The sequence below is a fragment of the Sinocyclocheilus grahami genome, unplaced genomic scaffold, assembly GCF_001515645.1.
Source record: "Sinocyclocheilus grahami isolate Dianchi unplaced genomic scaffold, SAMN03320097.WGS_v1.1 scaffold1011.1, whole genome shotgun sequence".
Lineage (NCBI taxonomy): Eukaryota > Metazoa > Chordata > Actinopteri > Cypriniformes > Cyprinidae > Sinocyclocheilus > Sinocyclocheilus grahami.
In genome coordinates this window covers 99,263-112,811 of record NW_015506190.1, presented here as the reverse complement: position 1 = coordinate 112,811, position 13,549 = coordinate 99,263, and positions in this window count along the sequence as shown.

The window sequence follows — 13,549 nt, the reverse complement described above, 5'->3', positions numbered from 1 at the left end:
TTTTTATTGTGTAAATTATTTTTTATAATTTTTTTTGACAGCTAAAATGTACTATAAAATGGCCTATATATATAATATATATATATATATATATATATATATATATAAATGGATCGTACTCACCCACCATGGTTCCTGCGCCGGAGCCCCGTTCAGGAAGCGACCAAAGAAGCCTCTGGTCTGGACCATCAGTAAGGTGGTCACTATGAAGCCGTAGAACCAACCAAACATCATAGGTCCAGCATAGGAGACTGTAATGCAGGAAGTTCCCACCTAACCTCGGTCAGGTGAAGAGATGGTGGTTACAGGGGTATTAGGAAGGGGAAGATAAGGGCAGATGTAAAACTCCCGAAGGAAATGAGTAGATACTGAAGTATCACGCTGATCCGGACGAAAGCGATGATGCCTTGTCTGGATCACATCCCTTAGGTCTTGCCTACCTCCCTTTGACCCGCGATTCTTCCTACCCTTACCCGCAGGCGGGGGAGGAGCGCGAGCTGCGACACTAGCCTTCTGTGCCCGTCTCTGATCCTCAAACCGAGACGGGCCAGGACCCCTGGGTTGTTCGGGCTCAGACCTGGACCTTCATGGAATGAAGGATTTGAAGGCCACTGAGCGTGCCTTCACCTCCCTGAACTTCTCGACCACCGTCTCAACGGAGGTACCAAAACATTTGGAGGGCGAAACCGGAGCATCGAGAAAAAAGCCCCTCTCTTTCTTCCCGATATCTGCCAGATTCACCCACAGATGTCTCTCCGTCACTACCAGAGCCGCCATGGACCTGCCCATAGCAGAGGCGGCCTGATTAGTAGCACGGAGAGCAAGATCCGTGGTGCAGCGCAACCCAGCTACCTCATCAGGAGAAAGGCCCTCGCCTTTATCCAGGTCTTTCAGCAGGTCAGCCTGATATGCCTGGAGCACCACCATCGTGTGCCTAGCCTTCTGTGCCCGTCTCTGATCCTCAAACCGAGACGGGCCAGGGCCCCTGGGTTGTTCGTGCTCAGACCTGGACCTTCATGGAATGAAGGATTTGAAGGCCACTGAGCGTGCCTTCACCTCCCTGAACTTCTCGACCACCATCTCAACGGAGGTACCAAAACATTTGGAGGGCGAAACCGGAGCATCGAGAAAAAAGCCCCTCTCTTTCTTCCCAATATCTGCCAGATTCACCCACAGATGTCTCTCCGTCACTACCAGAGCCGCCATGGACCTGCCCATAGCAGAGGCGGCCTGATTAGTAGCACGGAGAGCAAGATCCGTGGTGCAGCGCAACCCAGCTACCTCATCAGGAGAAAGGCCCTCGCCTTTATCCAGGTCTTTCAGCAGGTCAGCCTGATATGCCTGGAGCACCACCATCGTGTGCAATGAAGCGACAGCCTGACATGCTGCTGCTGCGTATGCCCTGCCATTCAAGCGAGATGTATCCTGAAGAGGCTTAGATGGCAATGAGGGAGTCTTAAGAGAGGACGTCTCACCCATAGAGAGATAGCTGGCCAGCATCTCTCTATAGGGGGCATCTTCTCATAGCCGTTTTCGCGCATTTTTTGGCATAACTCGTATGCTGGAATCGATGGATGAGTGAGGAAAATGGCCTCTTCCATTCCTTCTCGATCTCTGTATGGAGATCAGAAAGAAAGGAAGGCTCACCTGAGCTGGAGGGTTATGGGCAGAAAGATAACGTTCATCGAGATGACCTCACAACGTCACTTTCTTTGCCCGCTTCCATGGCAAGTCAAGCCTCGCTGTGGCGCGATCCATAACTTCCAAAAGCTCATCATATGAAGGGCAGGAGGATTGGGAAGGCTCAGCCTCAGCTTCTTCGCCCTCCTCAGACATTTCCTGCTCTTCCTGGGCTGAACTCAGCAGAGCACTGGCCCCTGGATCAGATGATGTTAATGAAATAACATCATCTTCCAGCGGCTCACTCTCGTCCACAGCCGACGATCGTGAGAGGGAAAACCCCTCTTTAAACTTATCGGTCAGATCCACCTGCGATCCCCACAAGCTCATTCTCCTCCGTGCCTTTTCAGTGGCGGCGGGTCCTGAATCACAGGAAGCAGATGGCTGCCCCTCTTTCCTCGAAAAGAGAGACAAACGAGAGCAGAGCTTTTTCATTGGAAAATGGTCGCAGTGCACACCGATTGCCCCCTCAGAGACATCCTGTGTGTGCTCTTCACCCAAACAAACAATGCATAGATCGTGTGTGTCATCAGATGTCAAATAACGATGACACGGATGCACACATCCTCTAAACGCTTTGCTAGTGCTCGCCACAATGATATGAATAGAGATCTTACCACAGAAATGCATGCTTCAAACAAAACAGTCAGTGAAGATGAAGAAGAGGATGATGTGTTCTCCCGGCGCCTATTTATACTATAGTCGCACCGGTAGTGACGTCATGGCTGTCGCCGGCCAACGTGTTGTTGGTGTTTTTTCAATGTATGCTTCAGACACGGGTCATGATGAGGCGTCCCCCATAGCGACCCCTAGAGGACGCAGTTCGAAGTTCCCTTGAAAGGGAACAAATAATTTCATGTCAGAATTATATTAAGGAGCCTCAGATCCTAGCCTTAAAAATTACTTTTTCCAAGTAAACGCTCACCTTTTTTCTCACCTTTTGTTAACACTTTTCAATTATAAGTGCTGCAGTTTATAAATTATGTTGCAGAACAATTCATTTAATTAAAATTAATAAATAAATAAACGTTTTCTTTCTTTATTTCTTTCTTTATTTTTTGTAAATGCCGCTCAATAAGAAATGTGTATTTGTTTTTATTAAAGAAAGTGCAAGAGAGGCTCCTTTTGATCTAAACAGTGCTGTGATATTCACAGATTTGTTATTTATTTTTTGTAGATGTGTTATTCGTAGTTAATATTAAATAATAGTTTAACGTGAATAAAAAAGTTAATTTAGATGCTATCACATGATCACTTTTTAAAGTTAATAAATAAAACACTTTTAAAAAGCTGCATCATGTTAAACTTTTTGCATTTTCTTTTAACAACATGTGAATTGGATTCACAGCCTCCTGAGAATATTGTTCCTTCACTGGCTTTTTCTTCCTGTCTGGAACAAAAGTGCCCAGGAATCCTCACCTGCGTATGCGTGGATTTTTGTGTGATATTTACACACCTGTTTGAAAAGCAAACTCTCAGCAGAGTGTGAAAGAAACACCATCTGTGCAAAGGCAGAGAAGGACAGCAGATACTTTTACTTTTCTCCAGGTTCTCGTCTATCAAAAGCAGTGCTGCTGAAAATGCAACACATCTTATCCTGTGATTTTTTTCCTCCATAGCTGAGCAGGTGTTTGGCATAATCACTTCAGGATGGAGATAAACATTTGATTTGCACTGCATCAACAAGCACAGTAGGTAAAAGAAAAACAAACTTAAAAGAACAATTCACCCAAAAATGAGAATACTGTCATCATTTACTCAACCCCATGTCATTCCAAACCCAGAACTTCCTTTCTTGTGTGGAACACAAAATGTGATGTTCAGCAGAATGTCTGAGCTGCTCTCTTCCATACAATTGAAAGTGAATGGGGACCAAGGGCTTTCAACCTCTATAAAGCATCATAATAGTCCATATGACATGTTCTCGATATTCCAAGTTATCTGAAATCAAATGATAGCTTTGCGTGAGGAACCAAAATATACTAAAAACCTTTGTCAGCACTCGCTTTCATTACATGATAAGGAATGCCGACATGAACGTTAAAGGAATAGTTGCTGAAAATTTACTTCCAAGGCCATCCTAGTTGTAAATGAGTTTGTTTCTACATCAGAACAGATTTGGAAAAAATTAGCATTGTATAATTTTCTCACCAGTGGATCCTCTGCAATGAATGGGTGTCGTCAGAATGAGAGCCCAAACAGCTGATAAAAACACCACAAAGTAATCCACACCCCTCCAGTCCATAAATTAACCTCTAGTGAAGTGAAAGCTACATGTTTGTAAGAAACAAATCAGTCATTGATACGTTTTAACTTTAAACTGCCAAAATACGACTCCATAATCCATAATAATGCTTCCTCCAGTGAAAAAGTCCATCCCCTGTTGTCCTCTCACATCAAAATCCATTGACATATTGGTTTAAAACTCTGTTGGACTGTTTTCAGATGATACAACCTTTTGAAGAAACAAACACATCTGCATCTTGGATAACCTGAGCAAATATTCATTTTTAGATTAATTATTCCTTTAATGTTATGAGTAAACATACATGTACTACATTTTAGACCATCCCGTGTGGCAAAACAAGTAATTTTAGTTACATATCAGACTATAATTAATCCTGGAATAAGATGTTAACTGATGGACTGGAGTCATGTGGATTGCTTGTGGATTATTGTGATGTTTTTATCAGATGTTTGAGCTTGAATTCTGACGGCACCCATTCATGGCTGAGGATCCATTGCTGGTCTATTCCTTTAACCAATGCATTTTTGAATGAATCAGGATTCAAAGATTCCCTTATACAGAAGGTCACTTGTTTACATCCTGAATGAATCAGTGTTGTTGAATGAATCGGTTGAGTAAATGAATGACTCACTTACAGAAGACAGGCATTTGTTGCCATCTACTGGTGTATTAACATAACCTGTTAAAAAAATAAATGCTCTGTTATCACATTGAAAATTATCTGTGTGTAAGCCATAGTATTTACTGGAATTTACCTCTCACTTGAAGCTTGCAATTCATTTAGAGCCAAAAGGGCTGATTCTTGGTCTGTGTTCAACCATTTAAATCCATTCTCAAGCATTTGGTTTGGTCCATTTAATGCTAAAAGCTTGATCTCACACCTTTAAGAAAACACCTTATAGCCTATATCCATTTTTAGCAAACAACTATCATTAACCAATTTTCATTGATCAAACAAACAAACAAAAAAGAAATTAATGTATCAAGTACGCTAAATAAGCTGTTCAGAACTGCTGCAGAAAGACATTAGTGTGTCACTGATAATCTTATTGAAAGTGGTGAGTGAACGTGCCTCATCCATCATTTTCTACTGTGACACAATTACAAAAGATCCAGAGATTCAGTCGTGCATTTTCACTGCCCTTCACTGTCAGCTAAACAGCTAGACACCCTGAAATATATTCATCACTCTTGCAATTAAAGGAATAAAATTGATTTACTGTACATTCAAAACCAATGAGAGGCTATGTGTGACTGTTGTTGTGCTCATTTGTAGCCATATATTGATTTGTTGGTATATTGTTCTTGAAAAGGGAGCTAAATTGGTGATATCTCCTAGCTCACATTGCTTTAATATTGATCGTATAGCAAACATTGTGTTGTTCACAAATAAATTCCACCTCAGCTGGTCTTGAAAATGGCACCAACTTGAAACATAATTTTAGCAGTTTCAGTCGACTGAGAACTATAATGCACTCTCTCAACATAACTGCTATTTGTTTCCGTTGACAAAATCTCAGATTTATGAAAATCTTAGGCACTCCACTATAAACAAAAATAGAGGTATGTAATGGAAGACAGACATATATTGGAAAAAAATAACTTTGAGTGGAGAATGAAATTTTTTTTTTTAAACTATGAGCATCTTATAGCCTGTTTTCTCTCAATATGGGAGGAAAATTCTTATCCGCCAGCACTTAGCAAAAATTCTGTTTTATCTGATTCGTAAACATGAACTGCTGCTCATAGTTTCTCCAAACCTCTGGTCATAAATATAGTAATAATGAAGAGCCTGATGCTTCACACACACATTTTTCGCCTGTCTGAACAGTGGACAGATGGACAGCGACAGATGTTTCCAATTTTATTACGTCAATGAATAAACTTGACAACTGAGAAATATGAAATTAGACAGGAGAGTCATATCCATATTGCCAAGAGTTTAAACTCCTCAAAACAAAATCTGAAATATGGAAATGGCACTGAGCAATATACCTTATAGAGGCCATTTTTAATTTTTTGTGAATGAAAACAAGGCTATGAGGGATAGATGCAGTCCGAGCAATGAGTTGTGCTATCTGAAGTTGCTATGCCATTTATAAATTTTCCAAAAAGGTTACAAAAGGGGGTTTTCACAGTGAAGCCATAGAATAACTTTTTTATTTAACCATTTTTCTTAGTGTGAGGAATACTTTTCCACTAAAAATAATCTTTTTGTTTGATAGAAAGGTTCCATGGAACCATGATGTCAATAAGGAACCTTTATTTTTAAGAGTTATTTTGGAAACACGTTGTCATGACCCATTAAGATGCCTCTCCCTCACAGCCTTGTTTTCATTTGTGAAGTCGTGAAACGAAGGCGTAGCGACAGACCTTATCTTCCATATTATGATGTACATCCGCTTGCAGCTTGCATAAAAGCTTAAAAAAAATAATAATTCTTAGATGTAAATTAAACAAAGGATTCTGAAGTACGTTTTACAAGAAAAAAGTATTTCAGTCTTTCTATTTCAGAATTTCACATTTGATTCAATTTGTTACTTGCATTTATTTGTAATTAATTATGAAATTTGCTAGCAAGCTCTGAGTGAACATTGTTTCTATACTAAATTTTTCTTCTTGTAGATTACTTGAGTAGACTCTCAAAAAAAAGGTCCAAAGCTGTCACTGGAGTGGTACCATACAACACTAAAAAGTACATTTTTGTACCTTATTCCCCTCTAAATGATACATATTATTCCCTTAAACATACTTATCAGTATACTTGCCTAAAGTGTACACATTAGTACCTTTTGAAAGGGTATCACCACCACAGTGGACAGTTTTGCACCTTTTTGTCTGCGAGTGTATGGGCCCTATTTTAACGATCTAAGCTCATGGTCTAAAGCGCACGGCGCAGGTGCACTCAGGGCGTGTCCGAATCCACTTTTGCTAGTTTAACGACGGGAAAACGGTCGGCGCGCCCGGGCGCATGGTCTAAACGGGTTGTCCCTATTCTCTTAATGAGTAATGGGTGTTTGTTGGGGCGTATCGTGCAATAAACCAATCAGAGTCTCATCTCCCATCCCCTTTAAAAGCCAGTTGCATTGGCCCCATCTAGAAATTTTTCATGTTCTGGGAAGTTTTATTTTAGTTCCCAGAATGTTCTGCTAAAAGGTAGGATAACATTATCTAAAAGCATTCTAAAAATATGTATTGATAACATTGTTAGAACATTATCGTCTATCATTCTATTAAAGCTTCACATCCCACTAGATGTGGACTTCCATTGCTCAGAAGTCACATTTTGTTTGAAAGTGAAAACCCAACCTTTGTCTGATGTCAAGCTCCAGAGTAAATAACTCCAAAAACAGCAGTACCAGCTTCACTTATAAACCAGATTGACTTTATTTCTGCCATACATGTACAGATGTTCTTACTGAGATTAACAGAGGTTTAGATGTTGATGTCTGTTTGAAAGTAATAGTTTGGTTTGATGTCACCATTATGGTGAGGAACTGCTGCAGAAAGACATTAGTGTGTCACTGATAATCTTATTGAAAGTGGTGAGTGAACGTGCCTCATCCATCATTTTCTACTGTGACACAATTACAAAAGATCCAGAGATTCAGTCGTGCATTTTCACTGCCCTTCACTGTCAGCTAAACAGCTAGACACCCTGAAATATATTCATCACTCTTGCAATTAAAGGAATAAAATTGATTTACTGTACATTCAAAACCAATGAGAGGCTATGTGTGACTGTTGTTGTGCTCATTTGTAGCCATATATTGATTTGTTGGTATATTGTTCTTGAAAAGGGAGCTAAATTGGTGATATCTCCTAGCTCACATTGCTTTAATATTGATCGTATAGCAAACATTGTGTTGTTCACAAATAAATTCCACCTCAGCTGGTCTTGAAAATGGCACCAACTTGAAACATAATTTTAGCAGTTTCAGTCGACTGAGAACTATAATGCACTCTCTCAACATAACTGCTATTTGTTTCCGTTGACAAAATCTCAGATTTATGAAAATCTTAGGCACTCCACTATAAACAAAAATAGAGGTATGTAATGGAAGACAGACATATATTGGAAAAAAATAACTTTGAGTGGAGAATGAAATTTTTTTTTTTAAACTATGAGCATCTTATAGCCTGTTTTCTCTCAATATGGGAGGAAAATTCTTATCCGCCAGCACTTAGCAAAAATTCTGTTTTATCTGATTCGTAAACATGAACTGCTGCTCATAGTTTCTCCAAACCTCTGGTCATAAATATAGTAATAATGAAGAGCCTGATGCTTCACACACACATTTTTCGCCTGTCTGAACAGTGGACAGATGGACAGCGACAGATGTTTCCAATTTTATTACGTCAATGAATAAACTTGACAACTGAGAAATATGAAATTAGACAGGAGAGTCATATCCATATTGCCAAGAGTTTAAACTCCTCAAAACAAAATCTGAAATATGGAAATGGCACTGAGCAATATACCTTATAGAGGCCATTTTTAATTTTTTGTGAATGAAAACAAGGCTATGAGGGATAGATGCAGTCCGAGCAATGAGTTGTGCTATCTGAAGTTGCTATGCCATTTATAAATTTTCCAAAAAGGTTACAAAAGGGGGTTTTCACAGTGAAGCCATAGAATAACTTTTTTATTTAACCATTTTTCTTAGTGTGAGGAATACTTTTCCACTAAAAATAATCTTTTTGTTTGATAGAAAGGTTCCATGGAACCATGATGTCAATAAGGAACCTTTATTTTTAAGAGTTATTTTGGAAACACGTTGTCATGACCCATTAAGATGCCTCTCCCTCACAGCCTTGTTTTCATTTGTGAAGTCGTGAAACGAAGGCGTAGCGACAGACCTTATCTTCCATATTATGATGTACATCCGCTTGCAGCTTGCATAAAAGCTTAAAAAATTCTTAGATTCTTAGATGTAAATTAAACAAAGGATTCTGAAGTACGTTTTACAAGAAAAAAGTATTTCAGTCTTTCTATTTCACATTTGATCATTTGATTCAATTTGTTACTTGCATTTATTTGTAATTAATTATGAAATTTGCTAGCAAGCTCTGAGTGAACATTGTTTCTATACTAAATTTTTCTTCTTGTAGATTACTTGAGTAGACTCTCAAAAAAAAGGTCCAAAGCTGTCACTGGAGTGGTACCATACAACACTAAAAAGTACATTTTTGTACCTTATTCCCCTCTAAATGATACATATTATTCCCTTAAACATACTTATCAGTATACTTGCCTAAAGTGTACACATTAGTACCTTTTGAAAGGGTATCACCACCACAGTGGACAGTTTTGCACCTTTTTGTCTGCGAGTGTATGGGCCCTATTTTAACGATCTAAGCTCATGGTCTAAAGCGCACGGCGCAGGTGCACTCAGGGCGTGTCCGAATCCACTTTTGCTAGTTTAACGACGGGAAAACGGTCGGCGCGCCCGGGCGCATGGTCTAAACGGGTTGTCCCTATTCTCTTAATGAGTAATGGGTGTTTGTTGGGGCGTATCGTGCAATAAACCAATCAGAGTCTCATCTCCCATCCCCTTTAAAAGCCAGTTGCATTGGCCCCATCTAGAAATTTTTCATGTTCTGGGAAGTTTTATTTTAGTTCCCAGAATGTTCTGCTAAAAGGTAGGATAACATTATCTAAAAGCATTCTAAAAATATGTATTGATAACATTGTTAGAACATTATCGTCTATCATTCTATTAAAGCTTCACATCCCACTAGATGTGGACTTCCATTGCTCAGAAGTCACATTTTGTTTGAAAGTGAAAACCCAACCTTTGTCTGATGTCAAGCTCCAGAGTAAATAACTCCAAAAACAGCAGTACCAGCTTCACTTATAAACCAGATTGACTTTATTTCTGCCATACATGTACAGATGTTCTTACTGAGATTAACAGAGGTTTAGATGTTGATGTCTGTTTGAAAGTAATAGTTTGGTTTGATGTCACCATTATGGTGAGAAGTGTTTACTTTAGTTGGGCAATTTGACTCTTGACTTTTCGAGGTTTTTCAATGTTTGTTATGGCAAAAAAAAAAAAAACAGCAAGAGAAAAAGTGATCAGCTGCAGTTGGCTACTTGCGGATAATTAAGATGTTATCATCATGCAGTGATCTGATTACTGATCTCATCTAGGGTCTAATCTATGTGATTAATTTCATATTAGAGACTGTAGTGATGTGCTTCAACAGCATTAGGTCCAGCAATGATCTAATCAGATAATCTGTATTTCTATCCGTAATTACATTGTTCACGTATCACTTTGAACAACTGAATGCTTAGACACATGATAAAGAAGATATTTTTATTATTAAATCATTGAAATAATCTGAATAAGTCTGTAGAACCATTGAGTTGCCATAATAAATAATGTGCAATTAATACCATAGATTAGACTAGATGAAATCAGATAATCAGACTACTATGTGATGATATCCTAATCATCAGGTAATAACCAGCATCATCTAATCGCATGTTCTCTTGCTGTTTTTGCCGTAACAAACACAGCTACAACAGCTAGGGAAAAGCAAAAAAAAGTCAAGAGTCCAATTGCCCAACTAAACCAAACACTTCTCACCATAATGGTGACATACAACCAAACGATTACTTTCAAACAGACGTTAACATCTAAACCACTGTTAATCTAAATAAGAACATTTGTAAATGTCTGACAGAAATAAAGTAAATCTGGTTTATAATAAGTGAAGCTGGTAATGCTGTTTTTGGAGTTATTTAATGAAGTTGGAGCATCATCAAACAAAGGTTGGGTTTTTACTTTCAAACCAAAATTTGACATCTGAGCAACATTTGAGTCCACATAACCAATGTCGAATGGAAAGTTTCGCACTTAAATCCTAATTAGACTGTTAGAGGATAATGTTCTAATAATGTTATCAATAAACATTTTTAGAATGTTTTTAGAGAATGTTATCCTAACTTTTAGGAAAATATTCTGGGAACTAAAATAAAACTTGCCACTGAAAACATTACCAGAACATAGCATAATGTTCTTGGAACATTCTTAGAACAATAATATTCTTAGCTGGGGCGCCATGGCGGGTTCGCTATCTATATGGCGGAATGTAATATTTAATTTTTTTTTAAATGTTTGCATGCTGATGCGCGTCCCTGAACAATAATATTCTTAGCTGGGGCGCCATGGCGGGTTCGCTATCTACATGGCGGAATGTAATATTTAATTTTTTTTTAAATGTTTGCATGCTGATGCGCGTCCCTGAGTGTGTAATAAGCAAAGTGTACGCGCATTGTGCACCTGCCTATAGGCGCATATTACTAACGCGCTCTTTAAATAACAAAGAAAAAATATTGCGCCAGACTTTAGACCAGGTTTGAGTTGGTCTATGGCGCAGTCTATTTTCAGTTCCTCAAAATAGCAACGTGCCAACAATGCGCCTGAACACACCTCTTTTTTTTAGACCAGCATGCCCATGGGCGCACAAATGGGCGCAAATGCATTTGCTATTTAAACAACGCGGTGCAGGACGGGAAAATGAGAACTGCGTCGGGCTAAAACTAGCAAAAACACTTGTGCCGCATTGCGCTGGGTGTATGATAGGGCCCTATGGGTGAACTTTCATTTCATTTTAAATATGTCGTCCACCCGGGTGGTTTGTACTGCTCTTGTATGCCTTTCATGATGGGCCATGTATAAGATAAGCCATTCAGTTTATCAGTCTAATCATGCTGTTGTTTTAGGGATGCAATAATTCTATCAAATGCAATGTTACAGGCATGGATGATGGTGTCATAGGATATTCCCAATAATTCTGTGTGACAGCTCAGTTTGTGAAGACTCCCTCGATTTGTTTTGAGTGGGAATCTTTCACTAGGAAATCCAACACCCTGAGGAGCTCTGACATAGCAGACTACACACGGCTCTGTGATGTAATAGCTCCCTCCCAGTTTTGTGGATCTTGATGTATATTTTCACACTTTTTCAGATAAGGGGTGTACGCATACATCATATCAAAATGATAGCATCCCATAATTCACAGTATCCCAAATGGGGCATAAAAAGGATTGTATATACATGCAACAGATTCAGATATCAGACAACATCAAGTTATTTAATAGAACAGCAGACAAGACATAATGCCCTGCACTGAGAATTTTAATGGTTCTCATGATGCTCTAAAATATCCATCAAGTTTTAACATTTTTGTAGACTCTTTTTGTAGACTCTTTGTTCAGACTCTTTTTGCAGGTTGAATTTTTATGTCATTAAGTGGCGACAAGTAAATGAGTGAATCATTCATTCAACTGATTCATTCAAAAAATAAAATGGTGCTGGAAATCACATGCTCTCTGAATATTTTAACCACCATTAAAATATTATGTTCTATATAGTATGAATGTGTGTAGTATGAATATAATCTGGATGTACTACATACTTATGTTACCATTGTCATGTGACCTATGACACCATTTGCATTTCTTCACTGCCATTTGCAAATCTTTCCCGTGGCCTGATGGGATAGTAAAGTGTCCATTGAATGTACACTATAGAATTTCACCAGAGTAGTAGGTCTTTATGCCTACAGTTTTAAAAATAGTGTGAGTTCAGGCATACTAGTCAAGCCAAGTCACCTTTATTTATATAGCGCTTTTAACAATACAGATTGTGTCAAAGCAACTGAACAGCATTAATTAGGAAAATAGTGTGTCAATAATGCAAAAAGACAATATTAAACACTAATTTTTCAGTTAAAGACAGTTCATCATTCAATTCAGTGATGTCATCATCCAGCTCAGTCTAGTTTAAATAGTATCTTTGCAATCAAGTCAATGATATCGCTGGAAATGAAGTGTCCCCAACTAAGCAAGCCAGAGGCGACAGCGGCAAGGAACCAAAACTCCATCGGTGACAGAATGGAGAAAAAACCTTGGGAGAAACCAGGTTCAGTCAGGGGGCCAGTTCTCCTCTGACCAGACAAAACCAGCAGTTCAATTCCAGGCTGCAGCAATGTCACATTGTGCAGAGGACTTATCTGGTTCCTGTGGTCTTGTCCCGGTGGTCGTCTGAGACAAGGTCTTTACAGGGGATCTGTATCTGGGGCTCATCTAGTTGTCCTGGTCTCCGCTGTCTTTCAGGGCTGTGGAGGTCCTTTCTAGGTGCTGATCCACGATCTGGTCTGAATACGTACTGGATCCGGGGGAGCTAGTTATTTCGTCTAGTTCATGTGTACTTATTGGTACACAGAGCAGTTGAGATAAATCAGGCAGGTTATTTGTGAATCTGTCTTTGGTGGCTGGAACAATAGTTCTGCCCGGACGATAACGTGGAGCCATATAGTTGATATTAGTAATACGCAGCATGCACGATACAAGGAAATGGTCAGTAACATCATCGCTTTGAGGTACGATATCTATATCAGTAAGATCAATTCCATGCGATATAATTAAATCTAGCGTATGATTAAAACGATGAGTGGGCCCCGTGACGTTTTGCTTGACTCCAAAAGAGTTTATTAGGTCAGTAAACGCAAGTCCTAACGCATCATTTGTATTATCAACGTGAATGTTATGCTACTTTTTATATATATTGTTTATCACCTTTTGTAAAAGAGAAGTATGCTTATTCA